A 23,953-nucleotide genomic window follows, 5' to 3' on the forward strand; every position below is an offset into this window, starting at 1 on the left:
CTCCGATAAAAGCGCGACGCTAGTCGCCGGAAAAAGCGGAAGAGACGACGACCGACGTAGCGTGGTCGGTTCAACGGGGCGGAAAGAGGGGGATGCGAACGGTAAGAGCTTCACCGGCAACGCGGTCTCCCGTTTGAATCTGCTCCGCTCGCTTCCGCACCCCTTCCCCTCTCTCCCCCTCTCGTCTAGCTCGACCACCCTCGCGATCCTATCGATACCCGGTCGACCGATCAGCGGCGTCGGCCGATTAGTGCGAGGGGCGCCGACTGACATCCCGACGCAGGGCACAGGTCAATGCTCAGAGCCGCGTTTAAACAGGGAGAATTTCGAGCGAGCCGACGGGGTGGTATCGATAATACCTCGCTCGTATCAAATCGACGCGGCCGAACTCGATGAAATGAAATTACTCCCCCTCTCCCCCCTCCTCTCTTTCGCCCTCTCGAAGTCTCGGACGCTCGCGACGCGACTCGAGCGCGTTTGAAAAATACGGGACTTGCGCCTGCAATCGGCGTGCCCCGATAAAAGACGAATCGATGGCGAGGGTGTATCGTAACTTTATTCGTAAATTATTCTGCTTCCGTCCACTCGTTCGTTTCTACTGTACCTCTCGCTTCCCCCCGTTCGAGAAATTTTGAATTCAACCGTTATTTAATTCGCGATAAACTGGAAAAGCGCGCGATTTGTGCCTATAAAAAAAAAAGTGATAAAACTTCGATGATGGACATTTTTTATCGATGTTCCTTCCTTTCTCGAAACGTTTCCCCGATAGAAATCTACTCGTGCGTGGGCGGGGTATTTTAAGACAACGCGTCGATTCACAAACTAGACGTTGCAATTTCGAGATAAATGAAAAGAGAAACGTTCGATTGATGCGAGAGAGAGAAAAAAAGTCATGTAAAATCTTTCGCGGACGATACAGTCGATTCTATCGCGTCGTGTATCGAATTTTCTCGTTGAAACAAATGCGTAGGCGTGACAATCTCTCAAAGTATCAAAAGGGAAGATTGTGAACCCCTACAGACACGTGCGTACACCGACCATTCTCTATGTGCCGTCTATTTCTACATGCGCTTAAAGGGCAGAATCGCCTACGAAGGTAGAAAGGTAGTAAAAGGGTACTAAAACGCGGAATTCTAAGAACTCGGTGGTTCAAAGAGAGCTTTTGGTTGAACGGAAAGCAAAGTAGTCTCTGTTGGTTTTTGGGACAATGAATATAAGAAGAATTGTTTGTTGTGAAGACCTGCTCTTTAAACAGTTCTAGCGAAGAAAAAGAGACGGCCATCTTTCCTAGAACGTGTTTTTACTCGAATTCGTTTACTCCCTTCTTTGTATTAAAAAAAAAATAGGCTTTTTTTATAATATTTTAACGTTAATAACTTTTACGCGAAATTTTTGCAAATAGAGAATTTACATGTATAACGATGTAGCGCGTTACGTGCTCCTGAAGCGTAAATTAATTCTACATAAATCTCTGATTGCGTGATCCTACGTTTTTCAGCGTAAACGTGAAATAGGTTGCTTGATAGTGCACCGCTGTCGCTTTTTTCGTTAAAGAGAAAATTAAGAAGTTGCGAGAGTTAACGTTGTTGCTTCATTATACGCTTTACTCGCCTATTATCTTCTTGCTTGTAAAAAAAAAGAGAAAAATGCTTCTCGCACAAATTTTTCGTCCGACATGCGTTAAAGGGAATTCTTCGGGAGTAGATAAGGAGACCGAGGATTTACAGAGAGTAGCGACGCTACGAATCGTAATTACTCGCAGAATATCGCAGTACAAAGGAACATAAAAATAATTCCAACTCGGAGTCAAAACGATAAGCGAGTAATTGCATTAGCAAAAGAACGAAATCTTAATACAAGAGATATTTTTGCACTTTTTTACATTCGTAAATACGTAAAATGTATCGTGGAAAAATGTGGAATCTTGTATAAAAAGAGACTACATACTTTTTTATTTGTTAATTAATAAATTATGAGATCGATTCTCGTGATAGATTGAATATTTCAATTTTGCGGATATTATTTAATACCTTACATTATTCACACACATATCTCGCGGGCGAATATTATTATACAAATTAATATTTACTCGCGCGTTCTGTATTCTTCTCACATCATCTATCTCTTGGGCCTTTATTTATTATGTATCTCTCCTTCTATATACGTCGAATTATTTCCTCGAGGTCCCGGAGAAAAAAGCTCGTTACGCACACGTGCGAATCTTTTTTCACCGCTAAGTAAAAGCAAAGGAGAAAAGGGCCGACGTCGAAATAACGAAATTGCATCAAAGGTTAATCGCCAACAGAGTCGAGATCGCTCTCGTAAACTGCTCTCTCGTGCAGGAAAGCCCTCCTGGAAGGCACGCTCATTATTTAAAGCATCACGAGGATGTCATCGGCGAGAAATGCCGCGCCGGCAACGAAAATCGAGTCGTATCGCCGTCGTTGTCGTCACGTCGTCGGCGTGCTTGGTCGTCGGAGATCAGTGATTTCTCGCGCGCGCGCGCGCGCGCGAGGCGAGGGTGGCAAATCGAATCCCCGAGAACGTTCGCACGATCAGAAGAAGATGGAAAAGCGAGGAAAAGTCGAAGGGCCGCGCTCGCCCGAGGGTATCGGAAGGTGAGGAGAGATATAGAGAAAGCCAAACGAGGGGGGATGAGGACGGACGGGGGGGTTGGAGGGCTTGGGCGACGTGCGAGCGTAGTAAAGTGCGCGAGGGAAGAAGGGAGGGAGGGATACTTGGACGTAAAGGGGACGTGAACGGAGAGGGTTGAATCGGCGCTTGCGCGATACCGCTTCTATCTACTTGTCAGCCAAGCGAAGCTGCCACCACCCCCGGTCTATCTCTTTTTCTCCCTCTTTCTGCCTCCCCCTCTTTCTCTCTCTCTCCCTCTCACTCGCGCGCGCGCGGCGCCGCGCTACTCGATAACAAACTCTACAGTACCAGTACTGGCACGGTACTCCGGACCACCGGATCGCCCTCTTCGCCGTCGCCACGGTGGCACCATCGGTAACGCAGACGTGACGAACGAAAATCGTGATCCACGCGGCGCGGATTTCGCGTAGATTCGATTAACCCGCTCGACAATTTGGGACCTGCACCCTAGCGCGGCTTTTATACGTACCAATAGATCTCCCCCGGCTTCTCCTCGGGAGGATCCTCGTGAGATGCGTCTTTCCCTCGGCATCGTGCGTGCGTCAGGACGCGCGTCATTGATCGTGATCGCAGGAACGCGAGGTCCAAGCGAAGTTTCATCTTTCCTCCTCCCCTCCCTCGTCGTCGATCTTCCGATTTAATCTCCCGCATCTGCGATTTAGATCTCTATGTATTTGTTTGCAAAAATTTGTATCGTATAGTTAATCTAGAAATAAAAGTGAGTGTCGCAAGTTGATTGAATGTTTTACGCATATGCGTACGAATTTGTAATCGCGATGAAAGTTACATCTTATTTGGTTACCCGATCGACGTAAACGAAACTTTGAAGAGCGGGACGTGAATAGGATCCAGGATAAATTTCATGCAAGCTAGTTTCACCAATGTCGATTAACGCAAACTGTGATTGACTGAGGGTTGCAGCGTCGCTTAGGGCACTGACATCGGTTAAATCAATCTCCTCTCTATCCATGCTCATATTGTAGATAGAACTATAATCTACAAAGAGATAGCCAATCATCGACCCAGGTCCGCTCAACCTATCGTGATTGATACAACACCAACCCCCTATCCACGGATTATGGAGAGAGAGATGAGCGACATGAGGATTAGTGCACTCGAGGAATATTTCCGTTTTACAGCCACTCGAAATTATACACTCTGACATGGCATGCAGTGTGCGCGATCTACAGAGAGACCCAATCGAGAACGGATCGATTGAAGCCACGCTCAGCGTTAATCGACGAGCCAGGCTTTGTTCGCCCTCGAAAAAGACGATCATCCGTCCACCTTGCCGTTCTCTTTGTACACTGCTGGTTATGGTGTATAACTTGTTGCTGCCGGGCAAACGAACGGTGCAGTGAGCGCGGATTGCATTTCAGATCCTCGGCCGTCGATGGCAGATTGCCATGTTCGCTTTTGGAGATCCCCTTTTTTTTCCCATCGCTTTCTCCGCCTCCCCCGTCCGGGACGGCGATAAAAACGATCCGGCCGTCGACGCGCGTTTGTTACTCAGAAGCGAGGAGGAGGATGGCGAGGGAAAGAGAGAGAAAGGATAGAGCAGAAATATCGCTTGGAGGATATACGGGACTTCGGTCCCGTTCTATCCTCGACCAACCTTCCTCGTTATTTGCGGCTTAGGACGGCTACAGAACAAACACAGTCGACGCGACCTACCCTTCCCGATATTTGCCGCCGCGATTATCCCGCTTCCTCGCGCCAATTCTCGCCTGATTTCGACCTCCCTCGACCTTTGAGCGAGCTCAATCGCCGGCGGATATCGGGCAAATTGAAAAGTTCGGAATCATCCTTTCGGATCTCGAAACCTCGATCTTTCCCCGCGAGAGATCGAATCGATTGCAGAATATCATCCGCGGATCGAGATTACTCTGGAAATAAAGTTCTCCTCGAGCTTCGGATAATTTCTACTAGAGCTACTTGGGCCTGCCTCGATCGCGACTATCGATGCGTGATCGTGAGGCTTCGTGATAAGGAAATTTAGTTGAAAGCAACAGAGAGAAATAGTCCCTTATGTACCCATAAACGTTAGTTAAGATTAACCGAGTTCCTCGCCTTTCAGAGATGGAACTTTAGAAAGACAGGAAGAATCGCTTAAATCTTCGTTAAGTCCGACTAATATTTTAATAATCCACAACGAAACACTTCGATAAAGATTGTCATCTCGCGGCAACTTCAATTTTGCACGTGTATCTTAGCGGCTCGTCTTGAGTTCCCTTTCTCTTTCTCACACAGAGAGAATTCAATTTTGCAGGGCGGGGTGACAAATTGAATTTTTCTCAGTTGTTCTCTACCAGGGGGGACTAAAGTCCGTGCTTATGAAGGGTTTTATTTATTAAAAAGACGGAAGGCTCACGCGAAGGCGCGCGCATCTTACACTCTCGAGATTAAAGCTCGATTTTAGGGTGAGTCGTGATAAATTGGCCAAGGTAAACGAGACGGAAGCTCCTTGCGGTCTCGCCAGTCCTCTCGAATCCGAGAAGTGGCCGGTATTAACCAATTATCGTGTTACTCCGAGTAGAGATCTGGACTTTTCGACGCGTTCCTGTCAATAGATTGGCAAAATGTGAGGTACCGAATGCTTCGCCGCGAGGATTAAGTAGTTACAGATCGCTCACGGTCCGACCGTGACCGCCGTTTTCCGCTGTTTAAAATTCTACCATCGAGCGGACACAGATTTCTTGATGAAGTTTGATAAAGTGGAGGAATTAAGTAGTTACAGATCAACAGTGAGATTTAATTCATACTTGCTCTCTTTGCTTTTAGATCTTAAAAGTTTATTGCTTGATCTTGAAACGCATCAAGTAAGCGTGTAAGAGAGCTTACTTAAAATTTTACTGTAAATATTTTTCACGAGAATTTGGATTATTTGAGATTCCTATTTTCTCCTAGTTTGCAGCAAATGAGAACTAAATAAGACCCTCCTTCCATCGAGTTTCGATTGTTCTGCGGATTGAAGTTGCACTTCCAACTCTCCAAGTTTCGCCGGTAATAAATGAATCGTCCCTTTTTAATGGCGACTACGTCATGAAATTAAGAAAAATAAGTATTCGGCTGTTGTTTTAAATAAATCTCATTCCTAACTTTACAACATTGCAAACTTTTGTTGGTCGCTTTTTATGCATTCCGGCAAACTGCGCGAGTTAAATAGTTAGAAATTACTCACGCTCGATTATAACACCCGTATTTCTTCCGTCCCGTCGTCGATTTGCAACGTCATTTATTGCGAATGAATTTCGGGGAACAATAAAATCTCGAACAGCCAATTCCTTCGGCGGATGAAACTAATTTTTCTATCGTTTAGAGCGGTTCTGCCGTGAATTTCCGTTAAAGCTGTGCGCTCCGGAAAAAAGGTATGAGAAAAAGTGAGTAGTTAAAGATTAAATTAAGTCAGCCCAAGTTACTTCGTCGATACTTTTCCTTACTTCGTGATTTTTCTCATTATCTCTCTTTCTCCCGCATACATGCATTTAAAAAATAATATAATTATTGTTTTATTATTAATATTAAAATTTAATTATTACAAATTATTACAAAAGCATATTCAAACACGTTTAATTATCAAATCGCTTGAAATATAAAAAAAAAATCATGTTCTCATTTTCACAATAATCCTAACGCGTGATGTAATTTATAAAAAAATTAAAAAATTATATCAATTACCGCGTTCAGGGTTTTATTAGTCTTTTTATAACATTTATTGATTGATATCGCTTAAACCTCTTATTTAATGAATTTTAAAAATTAAAAAAAAATTGTATTTTGTTCTCATTATTATATTTGCACAATTTTTATTATATGTTTGTGGATATTATAGAAATTTTTAATTTACGGAAATTAAAATTATTAACATCGCTTTTATTTTTATAAATGTAAGAATGTTTTGCAACTTTTTATTGTGAAAAAAGTGATGAAGTGTTTATTCGAAAGTAGTCTTTTAATTTCCAAAAAATGAAGAGATATGAGAATTACGTGTCCCTTCGGTCGATTTAATTCGCATTCTTCTTGCTGAGACCTGCCGCTGATTTGTGACGCTTTTCCAACCGCAGCGGACATTCCGAAAAGCTATGAGAACTCGGGAATTACGAACCTCTTCGAGTGAGAGAATCTAATGCGTATATATCCTTCAACATCTTGGAAGCGGGGATTCTTTCTAACCGACTTCTCGCTGGAGATACTTGAAAATTTTTGCAATTTTTTTCAATTCTTCGAAACGTAATTAACGAAGTTGAAAAGTACAAAACCAATTAATATTCTCTCTTAAATTAATCTTTAAATCTCTTTATATTCGATTTTTACAAATTCTGATATCAAACGTGCAGGAAACGTAAGATAAAAACCATAGATAAATAATTTCAAAGCTATCATAAAGATACAATTTGCCTCTTCTTCCTTTATTCTCGTCGCGTATCTCACGTATATACAGAAATTTTCGAAAGTTGAAGAAGAAGTTGCGACATTATTCTAATTTAAGCAGATTCTCTTTACATCTCTCTCTCCTTAACTAATTATTCGCTGTTTTAGGCGTGTCTCCCGAACATTTTCTCGGTCTCCAACTCTTGTAAAACTACTTTTATTGCTTGTCAGGCAGAAACTTGTCGCACAATGTCGTCGGAACAGCCCAACTTTCTTTCGTAAAGACGATCATTCAAGAACCGGCTCTCTCATACACGCTTTGTTTGTTTCACCCCGAAAATCATCGGACCGACCCGCCGACCACTTAATTTTCCTCCAATACGATGTGGGCAATTTCCGAAAGGGTCATTAACACGGGCCGTCTTTCTTCCTTTGTGCTCGTCGTTGATACAAGGGATTTACGCTTTTCTCGTCATAATCGTTTCTCCAACAGAGAAGCTCCTTTAAATCCATTAAAGCAGACAGACTTGAGAACGCATATGGAACCCCATTAGAAACTTCCAGCTTAACGATTTTCAAAGATCCGAGAATCGTCATCGTCATATTTTTCCTCCAGCTCCTTTCCTCCCTCTCATCTTCTCCACCTCCCTCTCTTTCGTTCCGATATCGAAAGAACGACAGAGGGAAAAGAGAGAGAGGAACGAACGGCGACTAATTGGAAAGCCGACCGCGGAGATTAAAGATTTCCCGGACCCGCCCTTTTCTCTCGCAGGGGCGCTTAACTGAAATTACGTCAACTGGCGAGTGCGGTTGTACATTATCGACCGACGTAATTGGGTATTCGTTAGAAATAAATGGCCGCTAATGCGATTTCCGGCAGGTATCTCTCTTTTCCCTCTCTTTCTCTATCTTTGTATCTACCCATCTATCTGTCTGTACATCTACATATCCAATATACATTCATCCAAATCACGCTGGCTGAGACAATAAAGACATTATAAATCCAACAGCGCACGCACGCGGCCCTTCCTCTTCCACAGCAATGATTAAACGGTTTAATAATTTGCTACGCCGGCGAGATCCACCAAGGCACGGCTGAAAACCATCGTCGCGAAAACATCAAGCACGTCGTCGTGTTCATGGCAAACCCATCACCTGGTCGTTATGTCCCAGTGCCGTTAACGTCGTAGACAGTCTTGTGATAAATTTCCAGCACACCCAGCGAAATAAGTTGCGCCGTGGATCATCAGGTAGGTCCCCCCACCTTCTCGTTTCGTAAGACTTATAATACAGGAGGAGATGACAGCGCGAGATACCCGTGTATATTTAACAAACCTTAAAATATTTATACATATATGCACGCCCGACAGAATTAATATCATATAGAAACAGCTAAAAATTTTCATACATGCGATAAGCGCGCGTGAATTATACGAGCCACTACAAGCTCGTAAAATTTTCATATTTTCTCGAAATCGCGTCGTCCGCATTTTATATTCTCGATTCTGTCTCGCACGGTGATGAAAACAGTAGATTATCCCGTAGACGAGCGTGAGTGTTAATCGTCGTGTAATATTGTATAAATCTCGTATATGATTTTACGCGGAATGCGCGACCGCACGCGATAAAATTTCCAATCACACCTGCGATTTAATGGCGAATTTGATTCGATTGTTGCCGATGTAACCGCCGAGACCCGGCGATACTTTCGGAGACCCATGCTGTAATGACAGTTGTGTAATTATGGGTTTGATATTATTTGAATGCCGATGTCGCGGGTAGGAGGGGGCAGCGGGATTGGTAATTGTTGTTTACAACGCCAGTCATTGTGGCAGCGATAACGGGGCTGCGGTGAACAGGTTGCACCGGGAATGGGAGATGACGGATTTTATTAGTGACGCGGAAGGGGAACTGATCAAACGTCAATCGTTACGCGCGACTTGTTCAGCGTGCAGTCTAAATTTCGTTCATTCCATATTTCGTTGCAAAAGTAAACACTCAATAATGTCAAACGCGCGATCCACGATTGTATCTTCGATTCAATGGACGCGATGTGATGATTTGACTCAATTGCGAGCGTGATAATTTTTCGTGATTACATTGGCACGTTTAATATACCTTGTCGTCTTAATATTCTACTACTTTTATTAATCGCATCAATCGAAATGAATCTCGTCATCGTGCAAACAGCGACTTAAATCTGGCTTATACAGATAACCTCGCTCAATTCATTTTGGCAAACAATGAAATGCCGTACAATTGCCGCGCAATATAATTTTGGGATTATTTCGACGATGCGTCATGTAAATATCTTTCGCGTGTTCCGTTCTCGATTATAAATAGAAAATTACGCGTACACAGAAAAAAAGGACATTCTTGTTTTGAAAATATATTTAGTTTTAACATGGAAATCTTGAAATGAGATTATATTGCGTTAATTAAAGAAAAATATAATTGCTTGAATAATTGCTTACTTGAATGAAGCCATTTTATATAGTTCAATCAAGAAAAATATATTCTTACGATTTAAGATTTAATTTTCTTGAATGGAAAAGAAACAATGTTAGATAGAAAATAACATTTTTAAATCAAAGATTATAATTTTCTTAAAGTGGAATTAAATAATTATATATTCTTGAGGTGATAATTACAATATTAAAATAAGACTATAATATTGTTGAAATTTAAAATTATTATATTCTTCTAAGAAGATTATAAATTGTTGCGTATATACGAAACAATGAACGCATTAGTTTAAGTATATAAGTTTCGATTTGATACTTATTTTTTTTTTCTGTGTACAGGTTCGATTGAAACTAACAAATCGCGATCGTATACACGATTCCTCAATTCTCGTCAAGTTTAATATTTCAACACTGTAGAAACAAACAATATCTTTTTTAATTCCACTATCGTGTCCTCTCGCAGCTGTTCGCTTATGCATAAGGATCGTGTATGTATCTTTGCGAGCAAACAGGATGCGATTGTCACTCGAAAGTCGATATATCGTCCGTTCGACATAAATGGATTAACGATCGAATCATTTATATTAAATTATATTTGACTTTCTGCCGATCCCGCCATGTCGCTGTTCTGCCGCCAGTTAATAAATGATAACAGGATTGGGGTAGATAAGCCAATAACTGAGCGCGCGATCTCGTTAAATCCAAAGGTTTACCCTACGTTCATTTCACAGCAGCGTTTCTTATTAACTTTACATTCGTAAAAATAATTTTCTTTTTTGCCCTATATATTTTACAATTACATGTAATCTTGAATATATTAAACCAATTAAAATATTTGCATATAAAATGAAAAATAATGCGTTTCCTGATAACTGAAATACGTAAATGTATTCCACCATATCTAATATACTTCTTTCATTGCACGTATATAAAAAGTATAAAAAAGAGAATACAAAATAATGGGACACATGCACGTGCGCTTTTGTACAAATAACGTTATTATAATCTGCAATAAATGATAGACGTCAGTGACGTCAATGTCGGAAAAGATTTTCGCGAATTTTTCGGGGACGCGAAAATATAAACTTCCTGAATCTTCCTCGCGCGCCTCGAAATCTAGCTTTTTCGGATGCAACGCGATACAAATGTATCTCGGTTGAAGTATCTCTCCCGTGACATAGAGGTGCAAAGCTTATCCGTTTCGGGCAGCTTTTGGTATTAATCTGACTGGGCATAAATCTCACGCTAATCCAGGTAACGCTATAACTCCGTAGCTGTAGCAACGCTTGCTGCAGCTGTTGTTGCAGCGGGAAATGCGGAACTTGTTGAATATACATCGTATATTCGCTAAGTCCGCAGTTACGGGGGAGTAACCAGAAGTACTAACGATTATGCCCCATTCACTTTTACAGCCGGTCGGTTCGATCGACCCTAAGTGTTCCCTTTTAAGGGGAGAAATCGAGCAATTCGCGCACTCTACGGCTAATTTACATTTTAATCGGTCCGATTCTCGAGAGAGCGATATAATCGTGCCAATTCTTTGAAACAACTCGGAAAGTCGCTTCGCAAATTACGTCGGTCTTGCCTCGCAGAAAAAATTCACAGATCGCGTTCTTAAATGGAAAAAAGAAAAACAGAGAAAACTATTTTTCCCCCGCGGGAAAAATTATTCAATTATTCGCGTCGAATGATTTTATACATATTTAACCCGTTATCTCTCGAACTTTGTTAAAGCGTCGCGAGCGAGATGGTAAAGATTTCATCGCATCCGACCTTCGTTGCTACGATACGCTGCGCTATTTTTAGCCGCAGCCTTTTTTCGATCTTAAATCACTACGCCTCTTCTGCATAAGGCGTAAGGAATAATTCAGACGCGACGGATTATTGCATTTATGGAGGCGATCGGTTTTCGCGAAGGGAAACGAGGTCGAACGGAGAAGTTGCAGAATTTTCCCGGAAATTTTACCGCGGCCATCTCCGTCGCACGTGACGATTGAATTTGCGCTCATGAGAACGTCGCGCGGCATTTGTGGACCAAACTGAGCAATTTAAAATTGCAGGAGCATTTCGTGACGTCGAGTGCTTCACGCGGAATGGATAAAAAGAAAGGTTTATCTTCTCACCGTTCATTACGCATATAGGGTTTTACTAACGGTCCTATTCTGGCCCAAAACTGGTTGCCAAGTCACCAATATTGGCGCGATAATGGCGCCTATGACTGGCCCAGCAATGGGACTTCTCTGGAATGATAACTTCGGTCCAACAATAGGTAACAATGTACGGCCAAACATGGTAACCAATGATGGGCCATTAATAGTCAATATATCTTGCCAATATTTAGCCATTAATGGCTAATCTATTATGTCAATACTTGGCTAATAACAGAGTTCTTACGATGCTCGACTTAGCCAAATTATTTTTTTTTGTATTGCTTTATCGCGTTAATACATTTTTACAAATATACATTTATCAAAATATATTTTACTAGAAATTTTTTCCCTTTTTATTAAGAATACTTATATATAATTATTATATGTTAATGTATTTTTAATAAAAATTCGAAAAATATCCAATAAACTATTTTATAAGTATATATTTATAATACTTTATTTCTGCAACAAAGCAATAAAAAACGTTTACTCAGACTCGAGCGATTGCTGCAAAATTGCTGCGAAAAAAGAGATATGCTGTGCGACAACGAATTTAGAACGGTTATGGACTGCGCAGAGGATTTCTTTCGTTGGCTATTTTATACCCGCCAAGTTTCTAGAATTTTCTGGCAAATTTGAAAATTCCAGGCATGGGCGAATACAATAAGCCAAGTATTGGCCAATCATTGGTCACCGTATATCGGGCCAAGCATTGGCGTTGTATCAAAGTGTAGCTTTTTCTTATGTAAATGGCACCCAATTATTCTCCAAGCATGGGCCAACATAGAATGCCAAGTATCGACTAATCATCGGTTACCATATATCGGGCCAAGCATTGGCCCTGTTATCAAGTCTGGCTATTCCTATGGGTAATTCTCCCTTTACAAGGGACGGTGTCGAAAAGCGCGCTTTGACTATCGTGAAAATTTCAAACCGAATATCACGTGCTCGGATATATCATCGCGGCCACGTCATTATCGTCGTTATCCTAAGAGGTTAATACGTCGTGCGTTGATTGATGTTTATTTCGACGGGCCCATCCAACCCCACGCGTTAATTATCAACATTTCGCCCTACATTTCATCCCGCGGAAATAATCCGCGGCAGCTCGTTTCCGGTTTCGAGCGGTAGAGGAGAGAAAGGGACGAGTCAGATTGGCCAGAAGCGCATCTCGTAACTTAATTAACGGGAAGAGCCGAGGTCTTTTTCCATCCGCTTCGATCATTCGCCGGATCCGGGGGATTGTACAAAGTGAGGCGTTCCGCCTGCAAATTGAATCTTTCGTATCCTGATTTTATTTCTATTTCTTGACAAGATAATTTTCTCGAATTTCTCGCACGGAACGGAATGCGAAATACCGTCGTTTGATCCGAGCACGGTTCCTCACCGGCTTTCAATCACTCCGTTATAATTTAAGGGAATTTAAAACACAAAGACGCGCTTCGAGAATACGACTTGAAATTAATATTACCCGATAACGTTGAAAAAATATACTTGTTTTTCTACATTCCGCTATATTTACGTTTGCGTGTCCGTGTTGTTGGCAACCCTCCATAAATAATATTCTCGTGCCCTACATTATTATGCTCTTCGACTTTCATCCCTAACAATAAATCTCCTAAGAGGAACTCCACGTGATACTCATGAATTAATTATTTTTATATGCGCGGTAAAGAGAGAGCGAATTTATTGCATCGCTCCGCAAATTGAATAATATCCTTCTTTCAGCTCGTACAAATCCGGTTTCTCTAAACGGAAAAAGCACTTCACCTGTCTCGTTTCATCTACTTGTACATTCTAAACTTGGGGATCCTCGGAACCCTCGGGTCACACTCGAACAGGTCTGTGCGACAACATGCTGGCCCGATTCAATTGAATATAACCGAATGGAGAACGCGTCAGAGGGAGGGAAAGAGATAAAAAAAGAGAGAGAGTAGCGACAAGATGTTGTTTTCTCTAGTGTGCTCGAGAGTCGCCGTCTGTGCCACGTCCTCTATTTCGTGTAAAGCGATGTAAAGTATATACCACGGCTCTTCGAGTACCATGAGATTTTTAATCTTGGGAAAAGCTCCGTCCTCTTCCGGAGAGTACACCGACAGGGAATACGATGAGACGCTATCAAGCTTAACTGTAACTCTTCAAGAATGAGCCACCGCCGTTGCCTACAGTTTTTCGTCGTCGACCGATGAGTTACAATGCTTGGGGTTGATATTTATAATTTAGCGAATATTCAGCCGATAATTACGAGGCGCCAGTAGATATTAGTTTCCACGTAAAGCTCTCGCGCCGTATTTTAATAAGCGTATTGCGTACATTTCATTATTATTGAAATAAATGAGAATGCAGCGGGAGATATTTAATAATGATGCGGCAAACATCTTTAACCTGAATTAATTTGAAAAGAACAAACTACGCGAAATGGTAAAAGAATGTATTAATAAATTCGCGATTTATCTCCGCGAAGATTTAAAAATATTTCCCAAGTTTCCAGAGATTCCTTGTCTCAAAAGAGAAAACGTATAACGCAGATAATATTATTTTTATGAGATTACTTGTTATTAATTTATCTGTTTGAACAAGCATATCCCAAGTTTCTTAAGAATACCAATAATTTTATATTGTAAAGTATACATAACTGAGAGAGTAATTACTCATCTTGTTATAAATTTCACATTAAACTTGAAATTACCGCTTTCATTTTTACGCAACATTGCGTGTTCGTGATAAATTATAAAAATATTCATTATTAAAGGGTTTCTATCAACCAGTCGTAAAAAAAAATTCTCCCTGAGGCATAAAATTGATTTTATTCCGAGGAAGATAAAATATAATATTATGACGCAGAAAATGTCAAATACGTTAAGCACAAATCTACCATTCTTAATCCATTTTAGGATATTACGGATGAATATTCGCGATCGGGATTCAAGACGTGGTCGTGAACAGCGAGAGAATGTACCGCATTTATATGTGTGGGTGTATATTCAAGATTGTCCGGGCTTTACGACTTGTATCACGAGGGGTTGGAGTTTGCGCGCGCGCGCTCGACACTTTGGCCAATAAGAATAGCAAGAATAAAAACGCGGCAGGGAGCGCACGAATGTCACCCAGGAGATATGCCGGATATGTACCTTAACGTGCTCTTCCGGTGTCCCGGTGTGCGAATTCGCAGTTGGATTTCCCGTAACTCCATCGCACCGCGTGGGGCGTGAAATCTTTAAAACTTTGCCGTGCTTTCATATTGCATCGATCACTTTTCCACACTTTCTACCGGTGCATTCCCCAAGGACGCGTAGGTATTGTTTGATTCTCACGCCCAAGGCAAACGCAAATGGGATGTATCAAAATTAAATAAGTCTGTATCGCGTCGCATCGTTTTCTTATAAATATATAAACTTTTATATTTTATTATTAATTGGACATGAATGGTATGGAAAATATGGGCTAAAATAATACACTATAATGTATTAATACACTATTATGTAAATTTATTCCTGCAGAAAAATTATTAAATTTTGATAAAATATAAATAGATATTTATACAAATGAATCCTCATCTGTATAATTTATATGTATAATATATTATATCATTTTTTATATATATAATTTTATATAAATGGCATACATTATATCTCATTTATATATAATATATATTTGTATATATTATATATCATTTATATATAAGAAATAATTAATAATAAATTATATAATAATTATATAATAATAATAAAAATAATAATAAATTTATATGAACTTTTATATGAATAATATAATAATATGAATATAATATTATATTATTTATATAAGAAATATAAATAATATTATTTATATAATATTATTATTTATATAAGAAATATAAATAATATTTAAAATGCGATTAAAAATCATAATCACACTGCAAAATATTATTACACTGGAAATTATTTCTTGTAATTTAGCTCTTGCAAGTATCTTCTTCATAAACGTTTTAAAGCTATTGCACAAGTCTAGATATTTTCCAGACATGTATAATTTGTAATACGCTCACGGAACTCTATCTCGGAACTAGGATATAATAATTCCCGGCAGTAAAAGTACACGAGACGGAGAGCGTGTTGCCAGTCACGATCAGCGGTCAGCGATTTTAATTAACGTAGAAGAAAGATTTGGCGCGAATTACGAGCGATAATTCTCCCGCTCGCGATCGCGGCTGAACTGCTTGTATTTCGTTGTGGACTCGCGGCTTGCAAAATCCGCGAAAAAAGCGCGTCGAGATCGTTAATTGATAAAACTAATCACGCCGTTTACGCGCAACCGCGGCGCGACAATTGGACGTGTTTTTTTCCCACCGAAGGGATTTAACACGGTTTTTTTTTGTCAAGTTTGAGTTAGGAGTGAATCATGAGTACGCACGTGTAAAGCCGCGTTATGATGTATTGTGAAATGGGATTCGTCTAAAGGGACCCTAGCGATGTAATCCGGTCATGGTCGTTGGTTTTGACGTCACTGATATTTATATTGTCAGTTTCATTCGTGGTTTTTTTAAATATATTGTCGAGAACGATACAAATGAGCGAGATACACGTTATAAATATATTATACGTTTTTTAAAGTTTCAAACACACTGTGAATACATTTTACATAACATTACATTATAAAACCTCCAATCTCTCGTTTTAAAAAAAAATCTAAATCATTCAATTTTTTAAAATTATTTTATATTATATTATTTAGTAGTTAGAATGTGTGGTCTCTTCCTTACATTTACATTTATATATTAATCTCTCTTTAGTTAAATAACTTATAATTTTTTAATTAATAATTTTTTTAAATTATTTTATATTATATTATTATATTATTTAGTAGTTAGAATGTGGTCTTTCTTACATATACACTTATATATTAATCTCTCTTTAATTAAATAATTTATAATAAATAATCATCTTGAAAAGATATATTTGAAAAGTATTAAACATATGTCTCTTCTGAAAATGTATCGAAAAGTAAGTTTAAGCTCAAGTTTTAAAAATCACTTATAAATAATTCAGGTCCTTTTAACATTATTTCGTGAGAAAGTTTCTGAATTACGGACGGCCTTATAAAACGAGTCGTCAATTTTTACGTTCGACACGATTCAGACACGATCGCGTCCGCATCGGAAACGAAGCGGGGATTTAGCAGCCTCCATCATTAAAGTTCGAAGTTCATTAGAGGCTCCCCGGCACCGACGGAATAACTTTCTCCCAAGTTGTTACACTGTTCGCTCCCTCTCTTGTATCTTCCCCGTAGGACTTAAAAGACTTGTTCTCAGTCTGTGTTCATCTCCTGGGAGAGAATACCTCCCTTCTCGCGACAGCGTCTTCGGCGTGGATCATGTCATTTTAATGACACGTTTCCGATTGCTTTCGCCAAGAAAGCTATAGGCCGCCGGACGTGCGTAAAATTAAGGAGGCGAATGAGTTTCGCTTTTTTTTCTTCTCTTTTCGAGGGTGGCCGGAATGATATAATGCCGAGTGTCAGCCGCGGCGGCTTTTGTCGCCGTTTGAAAAGGATAAATCCATCTTTGAAAATTAATAAAGGCTAATCTGGATTTATACAAGAAGGCGGCAGGAGATAACGCATCGCGATGCTTGATTTTTTTTGAATAAAATTGTGTTATGCGTTCAGAAAAAATAATTGTACATCTGCAACGTATATATCTGTCACGTATTTATATATATATCTGTCAGATGTGTATTGTTGCATATTGTAAACGTATGTATGTCGGTTTTATGTCACGCATATACATACGCGATTGACAGATTTAGAATTCCTGTTAACAATTTCATGAGCTACACTTTTTTTTAGTAATTGCATGAGTATAAAATTGATATATTGAGTTCGTTAATTGGGATACTACGCGATTTTGTATAACCGAACTGAGTAATATATAAAAGTGTGTATACATCACAAAAATATATAAATTTATAAAAATAATACAAAGAATGATATCTCGTTAATAACAAAATATAATAATGATAAATAAAAGATTATATATTGCAACAGGCAAATACTTTTATAAAAGTAATTAAATTATTGTATATTATTAAATTATTGTGATCATTTATCACAAATAATAACGTAAATTTATAGAATAAATATTTAATTAAGAGAAAAATACTGTATCATTTTTATGTGAAAATTCTTATAAAAATTTGTATTTATATATTTATTTGTATATATATATATATATATATATATATCAAATAAAAAATTTATCTAAAAAAGATTCAAAATTACACGCCAAGTATATATAAAAAATACTGAAACGTATGCGATACATGAAAGTTTCAAAAAATAAAAAATTGCTTATACGTACTTTTTTTGCTGTAAAATAAAAATTTATCATTCACCGATCACTGCACAATAACAGAGTTGATGACATTGAGACAGATATCGATCTGCAACATATAAATATAAGATCCAAATTGTAGCAGTATCTAAAATAATTAATATTTCAAACAATTATTATTGTACCTATTAAATTTTATATTCGATACGTACAATAATAAGCGGATATTTAAGCAGCAAACAATTGTATAATTTTGAAAATACCTTATATCAATAATTTTCTAATAACTTTACGAAAATTATAATCCTCTACAACTTTTTTAAAAGATTATAGCTTTATATAAAAGTCATTTTCTTTAATTTGTCTCTCACTTTTGTTTTAATTTCCTTATTAAACAAATAAAATTATCATTAATCGCGTAATTTAAATCGCGTGCATGCCATTAATTAATAAATAACTAATAATAAGTTATCCCAATTCTCCCAGTGACGTTTATTGCTTCACCGAAGCCCGAAGCCGCCTAGGCTTGGTCCTTCTCTCAGGTTATCAGGGTCGTCAAGGCCCATTAATTCACATGCGCGACACTTTAAACAGCACTTTCGCACTTAAACGCGCCATACTTTGCACGACACTCCCAAATTCCGCAATCGCAAAGTAATATGCCATTCCACGATAGAATCGCACTTTGAGTCGACGAGATACTATCAAGCAAGGATTAAGCCCGAAGCGGAAAAAGACGGAATTGATCGATGCAATTGAGGCTCCGACTCTTATCTCAGAATATATTCGGATTTCAAAACGATTCGAATATGCTTAGACGCGATTCGTTGTGATATAGGGGAGAAGGTATCCATTTTTAATTATCTAAACAATCTAGAAAATGGGAATCAATTCTCCATTTTTAATTATCTAAACAATCTAGAAAATGGGAATCAATTCTCTTCGCGCAAAAATCGTGCCAAATTGTTCTAATCTCTTTGTCAAGGCGAAATATATGACTTCAAAATGTAGAGAAACAGAAACAGAAACCATAGTGTTCGGTTACATACACATGAAGATATATGTGACATTATTGCTGTATGGGACAAGAGACGACAATCCCATCTACCTTCATCGGGCAATCGACCCATCTTTCGCTTGTCGGAGCAGAGCTTTCATTGAACTTCGTCCAACAACGTTTAATGAGATTTCGAATTCGGCATCGAAAGTACGATTCTCGGTGATGTTTATTTAAGTGGGAAATCAGTATAGCATAGAAAAACGTGACCAACAATTCACACATTGAAAGCCGATAATGCAGCGTGTGTTTTTAGGTACTCAACTTTCCCTTCAGAATAAAGCTTTCAGTCCTCCTACCAACATCAAGATGTAATCATTGGAAAGATTGTATTATTTTTGTAATATAATTTAATTTTTAATTTATTTTATAATTGAAAGTTTGTTTCCACATTTTTTGCATCTTTTTTTCCTCGATAAAAAAAGGTTACGATATATATAAATATGCTGCAAAAAACGGGTGCTCAACTTGCTCCGTCAGTATAAATTTTTTTTTATATTTTAAAATAATTTTTAAAAATGTAAATACATTATGTAAATATAAATATATATATATATATATATATATATATATATATATATATATGCATATTATAAATATAAATGTTGAATATTTAATTTAATGCATCAGAAATTATTGTAAATTATTATAATTAATATAAATTATTAATTACTCGATCGATTGTTACTCGCGAAATATATTCGGATGTAAGAAAAAATATATGAACATTAAAGAGATAATTATTACTTGTAAATATATAGTAACAAAATATATTAATAATATTTATAATTCCTATTACCTATAGCTTCAATTTCTATTTCGAATAAATAAAATATACCCAATATTTGTCTCGGAAAACAGCTGCTGCTTCAACACGCTTGCGAATCTTTAATCGTACAGTTAATTAATCGTATTAATAATGTTCGAAAATAATTGTGTTTTCTCTTAATATCTGTCTCGATCGCATGTTGAAAGATAATAATAAGTCAATACACGAAATATCATTATTTGTTGGTTTGATCTTTACTGCGAGTTTTATTAAGATTTATGGAAAACTATTTTTTCTGTCAAAATATCAAATTGATTAATTAATTATAATATGCATTATAATTAATCAATTTCGGGATAATTTATAAAAAAAGTTTTTCCCCATTTCGCGATAAAATATTTATCGACTAATCTCATGTGATCTTATTTTATTTCAAGCGAAATAAACTAAAGTTACCGATAAGTATAGATCACAGACTTATATATTACACTAGACAGCTAACACGGTCATATCTCATATGGTGAGATGTGAAACAAGGGCAGCCATTTATAATTGGGCAAAATTTATACGGGATATCAAAATTTGATATGACATATCGCTTGATAAAACGTGATTGTAAAAATGTGTACATTTAAAGTAAAAATAAAATGAAATATCAAGTGTATTTATAGTAATATAATATATATAATCCAACAATAAAAACAGTAACTGGAGCACTAAATTGAAAAAATTCAAAATTGAAGCATAGTGTATATTAATCCAAGCTATATACAAATACATACATATAATATATATTTTATTTTCCCAATATATATTTTTAATATATATTTTTTTCCAATATTTTTAATATATATATTTTTTTTCCAATTGTAAATGACTGTCCTGACTTTAGCCATAATGTTGCCATAATGTTAGCAGTCTAGTAAAATATATAGAAATAAAATATATAGTCTGTAGTCTGGATAAATAAGCTAAGAGAAAGTAAGGAAAAACTGACGATTAATAATTATTAATGCATATTTTATTAAATATAAATTAAATAAATTAATTGAAATATATATGTATAAATATTTCGTTAATATATGTGCACACACACATTTCACTAATAAGAGCCATATTATCCCATCGTTGTTGCATTATTATTACGACACAGATTATCAATAAACGTACATTAAAATTTCTGGAATAAAATATGCGCGCGAATGTCAACGTCACGAACGATCGTGACGTTGAAGCGCATTTTAATTAACGTCATTTCGCGACGAAATAATAATCTACCTTTTTTTTTTTATTCCGTACACTTATACGATGAGCCGATTGAGAAGCCTCTCGGATTTTCGGCGCCATGATTTCGGCCGCTCGTTTACGAGATGTGTCCAAATGCGTTCATCGATCATCTACGGGTAGGAGAGTTAAATGCACCGTTGCGTCATTCGTGCAATTTGACAGGGCAGTGCTTTCGGAAAATCGATTTGCCGGTAACATGTGGGTCGATGTCACCTGCAACGTGACGTTGCATCGAGCGTTATAGACAATTTATTATCGGCCTTTCAAAGGCCTCTTTACCGATACAGAATTTACTGAGCTCATTGCATCTCGCTTTCCCGTTTCGTTCTCTGTTTCTCTCTTTCTCTCTCTCTTATGCGCGGGCGGGATTCCTTCGAAAAGTAAATCGTGACGACTGTGTCGTTTCATATTCTCGTTGAGGCAAATCCGAATCGGGCGTTTTAGATATCGCTTACTAGGCGGAACGAGGGAAACTTACATCCTCGACGATACACGACAGCAAAACTGGAGGAGGATGCACTTTTTAGCGAGATCGTCGAGACGCGACGTATGTCGAAGAAAATTTATAGGACGCTCCGCACAAGCCATTAATTTTGCATTTCGAGGCGACGTACATGCCTGAATTTCTTCTCAAACGTAATTTATATTTATTCGATAGAGAGAATTTATCTGAACTCTAGCGACTTAATTTATCTCATTCTTTGATATGATTAAATACTATCGATTTTAGGACACTTATAATATTGAAATTTGTAGAAGTGAAAAGTGTAAATAAATTATATATAATATATAATATTATATATATTATATATATTTTTATGTCCTTTCTCATATTTCCCTTATAAAACTGTTCGAGAACCATTTATCAGAATAAACTTCTTGCGGCTCATTTTTCCTGCGCGGTACAAATATCCTAAGTGATTAATCAGTCCTCTCTATATAATAGCGAATTATTTTTACGTTAAAATAACACTCGCGTCTCAAGTTGAACCATTAATTTTGCGGTCGTTTGTTTTAATGATCGTGGATTTTTTAATTACTTTCAGCACAATTCTCCGTGTCGTACTTTTGTCCTTTTACTGTAAATTCTAATGTCATTTATTAACGGGAACAAAAACAACACATTGAAGGGCGGGTTAATCCGACATGTCTCCGTAGTTCTCTCTCGTATATCAAGATAACAGCTTCATTCGTATTTCCCTGAATGTTTCCTTACAACTTGTCAATCTGGTTGCGACAGTATGACGGAGCTTTATCTGTCGCTCCAAGTTTGCAACGGGTCACTTTTATTTCCTTTAGGAGGAACCAATATGGATAGTTTATTGACCTGTCGTTAGATGACAGAGACAGATACTTTTCGCTGATAAGATTTGAAGAATGTTGCGTACAGATGTGCATAACGTATACTCTCGCATTTTAAAGTCATCATCGATCGGCGAAAGCATGTGTTGCCTGCTGCGACTTTTTGAGTAACTTGACTTTAATAGTCTCCGCGTGTAATCGATAGAGAAATATCGCTCACATATATATATCATAAATAAATCATAAACAAATCATAAACAAATGTGTCACAATATTACATAATATTCATAATAATAGTAAATATATATATTTATGTTTGAAAAGTTTATATAAATTTCTTTCTACACACATATATAGGCTCATTGTATTTTAAAAGTTTCAGCTACTTGAAACTCTTCTGCTACGTGAAACATATAAACTTTAATATTAATAAATTCTGGCGCTTATTATCGAGAAAACAATTATTGCAGCGAAAAAAATGTTTAATGTATAAAATGTAAACGTTTATATATCAAATTAGTTTTCGCATGAAGTAACTGCAATAACTGTCCACGAAATATTCTCCGATATTATCATATACGTATTTTAAATAAAAGTTTTATATTTTTAATTATTTGATCTCATTATTGTTTAGTCGTCGATAAATATTTAAGTATCAATATTTCGATGTATGTCTATATTATTTTACGTACGCATAAAGGTAAATCCTAGTTTGTCGATGCGAATAGGAAGGCAATAGCCATTCTTTCCGAATGGCTTATAGGAAAGTCCGCTTTGCAGATTATTAAAAGCTACCGTCAACTCAGATTCCGTATGACAGATAGGAAATGCCTATAGCCGTTAACGTTCTCCATTTATCAAAAATCGTACACGCTACGTCAATCTCGGAAATTGGCATCCGTCAGTTTACGTCTTTTTCAAGGAATATACCTTAAAGTGTTTACACCATCATTTGCGTACATTTTATCTTATTTTATGTTTATATAATAGTTTATCTTATAAAATGTAGTGTATAAAAGATTACATTGGATATAACCATATGTCTGATATATAGACTATTATAAAAGAATACGATAATAAGAAGAATACACAGAAAAAAAATAAGTGTCAAATCAAAACTTATATACTTAAACTAACGCGTTCATTGTTTCGTATATTCGCAACAATTTATAATCTTCTTAGAAGAATTTAATAATTTTAAATTTCAACAATATTATAGTCTTATTTTAATATTGTAATTGTTATCTCAAGAATATATAATTATTTAATTCTACTTTAAGAAAATTATAATCTTTGATTTAAAAATGTTATTTTCTATCTAACATTGTTTCTTTTCCATTCAAGAAAATTAAATCTTAAATCATAAGAATATATTTTTCTTGATTGGACTATATAAAATGGCTTCATTCAAGTAAGCAATTATTCAAGCAATTATATTTTTCTTTAATTAACGCAATATAATCTCATTTCAAGATTTCCATGTTAAAACTAAATATATTTTCAAAACAAGAATGTCCTTTTTTTCTGTGTAATAAGAAGATAATTATAGAAGAATAAGATAAAAAGACGTAGGAATATATTTTTTAC

General features: G+C 37.1%; 1 protein-coding gene across 5 annotated transcripts in view; it reads left to right on the forward strand.

Moving 5' to 3' along the window:
• The first annotated feature begins 2,954 nt into the window (after positions 1 to 2,954).
• Positions 2,955 to 23,953, forward strand: part of 5-ht1 (serotonin receptor) — a 120,684-nt gene continuing 99,685 nt past the window's right edge. Inside the window, exons 1-3 of one of the 5 annotated variants that reach the window (XM_083083615.1) lie at positions 2,955 to 3,009; positions 5,975 to 6,035; positions 8,037 to 8,276. The gene's annotated coding sequence lies outside the window, so the exon portion shown is untranslated. The other 4 variants (XM_083083612.1, XM_083083613.1, XM_083083614.1 and 1 more) reach the window with 4 other exon arrangements.

This window comes from Camponotus vicinus, unplaced genomic scaffold (assembly GCF_025532165.1).
Source record: "Camponotus vicinus isolate PSW18456_S1 unplaced genomic scaffold, iyCamVici1.0 SCAF_12, whole genome shotgun sequence".
Classification (NCBI taxonomy): Eukaryota; Metazoa; Arthropoda; class Insecta; order Hymenoptera; family Formicidae; genus Camponotus; species Camponotus vicinus.